The 9,840-nt window shown below is 31.7% G+C and overlaps 1 long non-coding RNA gene across 3 annotated transcripts in view; it reads right to left on the bottom strand.

Moving 5' to 3' along the window:
• The window catches only part of LOC125185129 (uncharacterized), a 5,289-nt gene extending 950 nt beyond the window's left edge, over window positions 1–4,339 (bottom strand). For 2 of the 3 annotated variants that reach the window (XR_007170057.2, XR_016130811.1), the window contains exons 1-3: window positions 4,017–4,339; window positions 2,837–2,897; window positions 1–2,304 (exon numbers count right to left, since the gene is read on the bottom strand). The exon at window positions 1–2,304 is cut by the window's left edge and continues 134 nt beyond it. This is a non-coding gene — a long non-coding RNA (uncharacterized LOC125185129). The remainder of the gene's footprint in view (window positions 2,305–2,836; window positions 2,898–4,016) is intronic. The other variant, XR_016130842.1, reaches the window with a different exon arrangement.
• Window positions 4,340–9,840: the final 5,501 nt, after the last annotated feature.

Below are 9,840 nucleotides of genomic sequence, written 5' to 3'. Positions count from 1 at the left end.
TGAAAAATCGACACCAAATGTAAATCAATCGAAACTTCAATAACTAAAATCGACCAATACAACGACCTAAAGCCACAATGAACTGAAAGGGGCGAATAATGAAGATAAACCTACAACAAATGAACAAGCTTTCCTGATTTAACAATCAAATCGTCCAAATGTTTGCCAAAAAAGTGACCGTCTTTAGTAGAAAACTCCGAACCGTCGACTATAGGTAATTTTTATGGCTAAAATCAAATCGGGAACTGCTCTATGACCAAAAATCGGAAATTTGGAACCCTACCTTGTTGTTGATTGCAAATCTTCCACCGATTGAAACGTTGGTGCGTCGACCGTAGGGCGTGATTCCGACACAAACCGTCGCTTAGAGAGCAATCTCCACGATTTTGCAGCGGCTAGGTTTTGAAATGGGAGAGAAAGGGTTTCAATCGTGGGTTGAGGGATGAGAGAGGTTTTGTGAGAGAGAGAGAGAGAGAGTGATTGGATGGAATGTGAATCGGTAGCAATGAATAGCCCCCTGAATTCTCGCGCCTTCCGTTTGAAACGCGTGGAATCCTCTGTTGGTTCACCATTATACCCTCATAATGCACAAAATTGAACTAATAATGCAACACAGGATCATATATGTCCTCTTAATGTAGTCCGTCCATTCCATCAATCTAATGGATGTAATTAAGAAGGAAATAGTATCTAAAGGGGTAAAAGGAGCTTAATGCTCCCCTATATATATATATTTAAAAGCTATTAAATGTGGGATTAAGTGGAGTGAGTGAGAGGTTTTACTAAGTCATGTGTGAGTAAGTGGAGTGACTGGGAAGTTTTAATATGTCTACATACACGATGCTTGAGGTCATGTGTTGAATGTTTGAATATGCAATTGAACAATGTTGTTTTGTTTATATAATAATGTAGCGTGTGAGGAGGTTTCTCAGGGAAACAATGAAAATGAAGCATATGTCTCAATTGGAACTGAAATTCCTGACTTAGATATAGTAGATGAGATGATACAAACTCAAGATTCTGCTCATTCGAACGAGTGCAGTCGTGAAGGTCCTTCAACGAGTTGTGCTGGTCTTTATGTACCATATGATGATCATGGTAATTTTGAAAGTAACATGCGACACTCTCTCTCTATCTCTTTAAATCCATTGCAAAGTAATATTTTTTTTCCTTATTTTATTGTAGTTTTAGGTGAGGCTGTCGGTTTTAAAGATGACCAACGAGTTATTTTATCTACGAATTCTGCTTAAGAGTGACGAATTGTGAAGAAGTGGAGGTTTTAGTTTATAATGATAAATTGATTTTAAATTTTAAGTTAATGTAGTGTATAAAGAAGTTTTAAAAATGATGAGTAATTATTCATTGTGTTTAATGTTTTATTGTGATAGATTTTTATCTTCCTACTCCATGATTTAATGTTTACACATTATATTATGTAATTTTTTTCAAATTTATTATGGTTCTGTGAGCACAGGCGTGATACTAGTTATGAGAATGAGGGAGTTTATAAAAATGCAGTTCACATTCCACTGTTTTTTTTCTACACATTTTCTTTTGTATATTTCTTAAAACTCAATGTTCAAACTTAACCGGCACTCATGATTGAGAGGGAGGGCCTTTTTAATCTTTAAACTCTTCAAGAATTTTTTTTAGCGAATTAAATATTTCCAGTTTAGCGAGAAAAGAAATGATTACACAATGATGGTATATCTATGGTGACGCTTTATATCAATCTATAAACGATTAATTAGTATTTTATTTCTTATTCATTCCATTTTGAATTTTTAATGATATAATCTTATGTAATTAAGGGTGCCTTAACGGTGCTGAAGATGGGACAGGGGGTGGAATTGCATTAAATTAATCTTGTGGAGTAGTATTATTTACATGTACGCGTTGAATTTGAAATTCGGTTAAATTCATTATTAAATACTCTACAATTAGACATGTTTACTGTCACGACCGCACTTTGCTAGGGATAGCAAAGCCGGGAACCCATGACTAAGGGTGGGAAATAAGAAGAGGGGAACAGAAAGGGGATAAAACAATGACCGAATATTCACTTAGAAAAAAAGGGACAAACAATTTCAAAGCAACTCTTAATCACCGGAACTTGAATGAAAATCTTACTTTTCAATAAATAATTATCAGAGTACAGAAGATTAATTGAGGTTAACTAAAATCTTAGTACGCAGCGGAATGAACACGGTCACATGTATGGAGACATGCACCGCCGAGAGCCTCTACTTAAAATAAAAGGAAAATCATAACTCTGCTCAACATTCTCCACCGTCACTGCTCAACCTGCACATTTAGAAATATATGCAGGGCTGAGTATAAAAATACTCAGTGAACCCATTGCCGAAATATACATACATAAAATGAAAATATTGTCATGCCATCATAGTAACACTCGAGGGTTTTTTCTTAAAAGGCCCGAGCTTACTAAATTCTTTGTGAGCTAAAGTTCGACTGATCAGTCTAAGTTCTTTCTTTCTTTTCGCCATATCTGAACACCAAGTGCCGTGGAGATGGTGCTCTCTCACGGTCACCTACCTTTTTCTCCAACCGGGGAGGTGGCCACCTCCCAACGGCCTCCACTATATCATCTTTGTGCCGTGGAAGGTGGCCACCTTCCAACGGTCACTTGTGTACACTAATCCGAGTAGGGACACCACCCTCACTCGGACCCGAATTCGATTCTTACGTTCCAACCAAACAGATAGGCATAAAACAAATCATTTATGGCAAGACAACATTATTTGAATAAATAAATATCAACTCGAAAATATTTTGCATTTTTATCCACATTAGTATGTAGGATAGGAAAGTTCACCTCGTTCCTTTAATTTCCTTAATTTGAATTTCTCGCTCCGACCTTAACTTGCGGAGATAACCTTTTGAAAACATTACAGTATAAAATAAAATACTAATCAACTTCAAGAAATTCTTAAACTTTTTAATAGGATGCATGCCTCCTAAGTAATCATTTTCATTATTTAACTTATCTTTAAGGAGTTTCTAAAACTCATATTATTATATACTTCTTCTTCCACTATTTTCGGGCTTTGACTAAAGTGATATTCCATACACTACTACAACTTTACGCAAAACTATAACAACTCGGATCACAACTAATTATTTTAGTTTGCTTAACCAATTTATTCTTCAGTCCAAAGTCCTTTAAAAAAAATTAATTCTATCCTGTCTAGAAGCTCTTCTTACTCTTTGATGAACGTTGGCCCAATAATTAATTATTCTAGCCTATTATATTTTCCATAGAACTAACCCACAATCTTTGCACCAAATTAGATATTCACCCAACTCTAATTAAATTAGTTACCCAATTCTAGGATTAAATCAATCCATATACTCCCCCTTCCCCACGTATCGTCTCTCTCTCATTCTCACTTGTTCACTCTCTTCCCCAATTGCACAAAATTAGACTCCTCCCCCAAATCAGATTTTCATATGCCTCCCAACAGCAATCTGCTGCCATCGACCCGCCGACTCCGATGGTGTTTCCTCCTCCTCCTCGTCTCTCTCTCTCTCTCTCTCTCTCTCTCTCTCTCTCTCTCCCCCACTCCCTCTTCCTCTCTCGGCTGCTCACGCCACCGCCGCTACTGCTGATGTGCGTGCAGCGGCGCGCCGTCGCACCTCTCCGTCTTTCGCCGTCGCTGTTGCAGCCTCGTCACAGTCGGGATTCAAGTAATAGCAATTCGACGCCCCTTTCTTATTAAAGCTAAGTTATTTTACTCCCTCTTCATATTCTACATGGTTCCAAAGGCCTCAGATTTGCGATTGTATTCAAGAATTATAGCTTATGTTAGTCTGTATGTTCAAAATTAATCCTGAGACTATTAATAGTTTAAGATAGTGCTTTATTTGTGATATTCCAATTGATGAAAAGGAGTTACAAGAATTGTTGGCTGTATATTTATGAAGTACACTATTTTAGTATGAAATTTGTATGTTTAATATGGTACCATATGATTCTGGTGTTAAGAAAATGTTACCTGCTTGCTGCTCTGTTGCTCACGATTCTCTGCGAAAGTGATTGCAGATTGTATATGTGGTGGAATTTTGGGATTAAATGTGTGGTAATAAGCAGGAGGTGGAGGGGAGTATTCAAGCAGGAGGTGGAGTACAATCAAGCAGGAGGTGGAGGATAGCAATGAGGAAGGAGGTGGAGGAGAGCTATCCACAAAGAGATTTGGTGTTGGAGCTTTTGGGCTTCAAAGAAAAATAATTTTAGTGATTTGGATTCTCGGAGAGAGGACTTTCAAAATGATGAAATATTCTTTTTAAAATTAGGTCCACAAGAAATAAATTCTTTTATTTCTATTATGCATTATTTCTTGAATTTAAATTCATTACATAAAATTTACAATTAGTACTTTAGTGGCACGCTAAATACTAAACATAAATTACGACTCCTCTCGATCGATTGCAAACATCTAATACTCCTTTAATATTTGAAAAAAAGAATGAAGATTAAACGAAAAAAATCGGATACACATTTGACGTCCTTTCAAGATCAACTAAAAAGTGAGGAAAAATTCGGGATGTTACATTTACAATGATATTTTTTCATCAAATGGATTGTGTCAAACCACGTAATTCCAAAATGAGTTATTGGCAACATTAGTGCTTATGTAAGACTAGCATTCTATATTTTAGGCCATAGACACCGCCAAATTTTATCCAATAATTCAATCTGAGTACTAGTATTTGTCAACTTAGCCGTTTTTTACAGTTGTACTATATTTATAGAGTTAAATGAACTACAAAAATGGTATCTGATCTTTCACTTTCGCACATAAATTGTACCTGATCTTTATTTTATATCACTTTTGGTACCTATTAATCACATTTTTGGTACCTAATGCAATTTTCACATAATTTATCTGATCTTTCACTTTCGCACATAAATTGTACCTGATCTTTATTTTATATCACTTTTGGTACCTATTAATCACATTTTTGGTACCTAATGCAATTTTCACTCCAACATACCCTCTAAACAAATTCATTTTTCCATTTGTGTCATAAAGGGTATTTTGGGCATTGACAAAACTAGTACCAAAAGTGATATTATAATACATTCTCTCGTTCTCCTCACTCTTTATACTATTATTATTAATCAATATAATATTATTATTTTGATGTTATAAATTAATAATTAATTTATTTTTAATATTATTTAAATATATTTAATCATAACTATAGTTATACTTATATTTAATTATTATAATAATATTATTGTTATAATTGTAAAAACTAGTAGTACAAATTCATAAATAATAATAATTTTTTTATATTAAATTAATAACTAATCAAAATTGTCTAAATCAAAATTTAAAATTGTGAATTGTATTCGTAATGATAAAGAGTTGAATATTTTTAGTTGGGTGTTTCAACCCTAAAATGAGTATAAATAATTTAATTAAAAGTATTCAATTAATTTAGTTATTTTAAATAATTAATTGAATAGGTGTTTTGTAATTGATTTATAATATGAATGCAATTAAATGTATGTATAAAACACTAAAAAGAAAGAAGAAAAAGAAGAGAAAAGAAAAAAGAGGAAACATAAACTGAGGAAAAAAAAATGAAAGAAGAAAATGAAGAAAAAAGAATAAACTAAAGAAGAAAAAAAGAAATAAGAAAGGAAGGAATAAAAATCACATATTTGGTTCTATTTAATTGAAATTTCCAAAAATATCCCCCATAATAAAAAAGTCACATATTTGGTACCTAGGGTTATTTTTGTCATGGGGTACCAAAAACGATACAAAATAAAGATCAGGTACCATTTATGTGCGAAAGTGAAAGATCATGTACCATTTATGTAGTTCACTCTTATTTATAAAGAGTGAACTACATACATACTACTTGATCTTTCACTTTCGCACGTAAATGGTACCTGATCTTTATTTTATATCGTTTTTGGTACATATAAATCACATTTTTGGTACCTGATGCAATTTTCACCCCAAAATGCCCTCTAAACAAATACATATTTCCATTTGTGTAATTGAGGTTATTTTCGGCATATACAAAACTAAGTACCAAAAGTGATATTATAATCTCTTCTCTCATTCTTCTCACTATTTATACTATTATTATTAATCAATATTAATATTATTATTTTGATGTTATATATTAATAATTAATTTATTTTTTAATTCATTCAAATATACTTAATTATAATTATATTTTATTATTGTAATAATATTATTGTTATAATACTTAAAAACTAGTTGTAGTTAATAAATAATTATAGTATAATTATTTAAATTATGAATCACACAATAATATTATATAATAATAATTATTATTATTATTATTTTACATTAAATTAATAACAAATCAATATAGTTTTAATAAAAATTTAAAATTATGAATTGCATTCATAATGATATTAAGAGTTGAATATTTTTAGTTAGGTGTTTAATGAGTATAAAATAATTCAATAAAATGAATATTTTTAGCCTAAAATGAGTATAAAATAATTCAATAAAATTTATTTAATTGATTTAATTATTTTAAATAATTAATTTAATTAGGTGTTTTGTTCTTGATGTATATTATGAGTGCAATTAGATGTATGTATAAAACACTAAAAAGAAAAAAGAAAAAGAAGAGAAAAGAATAAAGAGGAAACATAAACTAAGGAGAAAAAAGAAAAAGAAAGGAAGACAAAATACTAAAAAGAAAGAAGAAAATGAAGAAAAATAGAAATAAGAGAAGAAAAAAATAATCACATGTTTGGTACTATTTAATGGAAATTTTCAAAAATATCCCCCATAACAAAAAATATCATATATTTGGTACCTATAATTATTTTTGTCACTGGGTACCAAAAAAGATATAAAATAAAGATCAGGTACCATTTGCGTGCGAAAGTGAAAGATCACGTACAATTTATGTAGTTCACTCTTATATAAATCATTCTACGAGCCATTTCTACCATACAAAAGATATATAGTAGGATTACATTATTGTGCGATGTAAATACTATATTCAAGGATGAGTTCTTAATTGTAAATTATCCAGCACAATGTTTCTCACATATTATTATGGAATGTCAAGATTAAACATGACTAATTAGATAATTCATTTTTCTTTTGTTCTTTAATTTTATGGCTCTTTATTACTATGTGATTTAAATGATTTTTTGTTAGGAATTATATGTGTTTATTTGTGACTTAGGTATTACTCCCTCCGTTATATAGTAGTGGAGACATTTCTTTTCGGCACGTGATTTAAGAAAAATTGTGTTAAGTGAGTTAAGTAAAAGAAAAATAAAGTAGGAAATGAAAAAGGTAGAGAGTTGAAAGTGAATAAAGTAAGAGAGAGTAAAGTAAGTAAGAAGAAATATGTTGACTTTTATTGAAAAAGTAAATGACTTCACTACTATGGAACGTATAAAAATGACTAAATGACTCCACTACTATAAAATGAAGGAGTATATAGTTTATAGTTGTACCAATTTTGCTACAGTAGACTTCATATTTTTTCAATGTTTTATCTTATTAGAGCGTTGCTTCAATCAGTAAGTATCATGATAATGTATTGTATGAAGCAAGAGACTGGAATAGGATATAACAATATTAGTTACGCCTGAAAATTTGGAAACTAGACATAATCAAAATATAAGGAAATCGAGAATTATTATCATGATAATGTATTGTATGAAGCAAGAGACTGGAATAGGATATACCAATTTTAGTTACGCCTGAAAATTTGGAAACTAGACATAATCAAAATATAAGGAAATCGAGAATTATTATGACTGAAAATATAGATTAAGTATTAAAATTAAGTTAGTTGTGAAATATTTGAGAGACAAGTTAATATCTGGTATTTTTTTAAGATTTGTAAAAGTATGTGTTAAATCTCTAATTCTCATAGGTGGCGTTCGTTTGCCATGACTAATTATCATGAGACTATCCATCTAGGATTAAATTGAGGGATTATTTTAGTTGGAAGGGGAAGGCTATGATTAATTATCATGAAACTATCCATCTAAGATTAAGTTGTTGGGGTCTATCTTATGAACCAAACATGATACATATTTAATTATGAGATTTAGTCTTGCCAATCGAACACTCCCTACACCCCCTATATGTATAATCTTATGTGTAATATTATTAGGCTTAAGAAGAAAACAGTACTCTAGTTTCCATTTGCAAATTTCAGATCAGAGGCCCAACAGAAAAAGAGAGCCCAAACAAAAACACACTAAGCTTACAAAAATATAGATTGGCGCATATTATACAATCTACATTAATTCATTATTCCATCACGAAAAAAACTATTTAGTCAAACGATGAATTCCAAATTAGTTTTCTAATTGGGCTACCATTTAGGTCTTTTTTATTACATCATTATTTCTTCCCCAAAATAAAAATTCAACCAACGCCAACTAGAAATGACCAATGTTTTCAGTCCATTAATTAAGCTCACTTACATTAATATTTTATCTATTTCTAATTAGTTAGTTTATTATTAAAAAAACTAAGTATTGGGGTAGTTCCAACAAAAACTTATTTTCCACCTAAAACTAAGTATTGGGGTAGTTCCAAAAAATTCCCAAAACTTTTTAATTTCAGTAATTGACCCACGTTCCATTATTTTTTTCTACATATTTTACTTTAAATTTTTTAAACTTCATGTCGAACTTAAACATGATTATAAATTGCAGACTGAAAGAAGGGGAGTAGCTTTTCAATCGCAAAACTCTTTAAGATTATTTTAGAGAATTAAAATACTTCCAGGGTAGCGAAAAAAAAGAAGAAAAGTAAGCTTTATTTCAAGACGAAAACGAGGCAAACTAGCTTATATAATTTGTACTCCATATTTTGTTGTTATTCATGACATTTTAATAAAGAATTAAGTTTATGAGAAATCTTTGAGACAAGATTCGTAATAGTATCAGTAATAAGTACCAAAAACGTTGCTAATACTTAGTAAATAAATTAAAATGCAGATACAAATAGTAGATGTAATTTAGCACCCCTTAAACGGTGGGACAGGGCCCGAACAAGAAAGGTATATTACTCAAACGCAAGCTAAAAACTCCAGTGGAGTTGGTGACGCCCCGGGCAAGCGTCACCTCGCTGCCAAGAAGAGTGGTGAAGTTCAGGCTCACCCTCACTCCCGGAATCCGTACAGACGAAGGGACGCAGTTTCCGTTGGATGTGCAGCAGACTCAGCTGCTGATGATGCTGATGCCGCCGTTATTCGGCAGTAGTTGGCCGTAAGCAAGATGAGTTAAGACAAGGAAAGCCGCCACAATCCCAATCACAATCAGGGCCTTGCATTGCTTATAACCCATTGCTATGTTTCTATTTTGATTTGGTGTGTTTCAATCTATGGGATTGCACTACTACTATTTATAGTGCTATTTGCTCCTTTTTTTTAGCATTTCATTATTTTTGTAGGAGTATTATTTACGTGTAAAGCGTTGAATTCGAAAGTCATATTTTCGTTGTTACAATTATTCATAGTTAAAATTATAGGGATGTCAATCGAAATAACTTGTTCGAGTACGGGTCAACCACTCGGATTGTCGGGGTATTTGACGGCAGGCTATTCAGGTTATAAATTTTCAACCATAACCCTTACCCACCAGGTTTCAGATACCCAATCTTTTGAAACAGTAAACGTTACGTACGCTTATTTTCCAAAAAAAAAACACTAAATTGGAAAATTCCAAAAATTATTTAATTTCAGTATAGTTTTTTTCCTAGATGTTCCCCTACTCCTACCATAAAAATCTTGATTTTCTTATATTTGCTTTATTTGAATTTCCGATGATAAACAACACATCAA

This window comes from Salvia hispanica, chromosome 1, assembly GCF_029641045.1.
Source record: "Salvia hispanica isolate PSC_SH4W2 chromosome 1, Shi_PSC_v1, whole genome shotgun sequence".
Lineage (NCBI taxonomy): Eukaryota > Viridiplantae > Streptophyta > Magnoliopsida > Lamiales > Lamiaceae > Salvia > Salvia hispanica.
The sequence above is the reverse complement of the archived record's forward strand: the minus strand, read 5'-3'. Positions and strand labels throughout refer to the sequence as shown.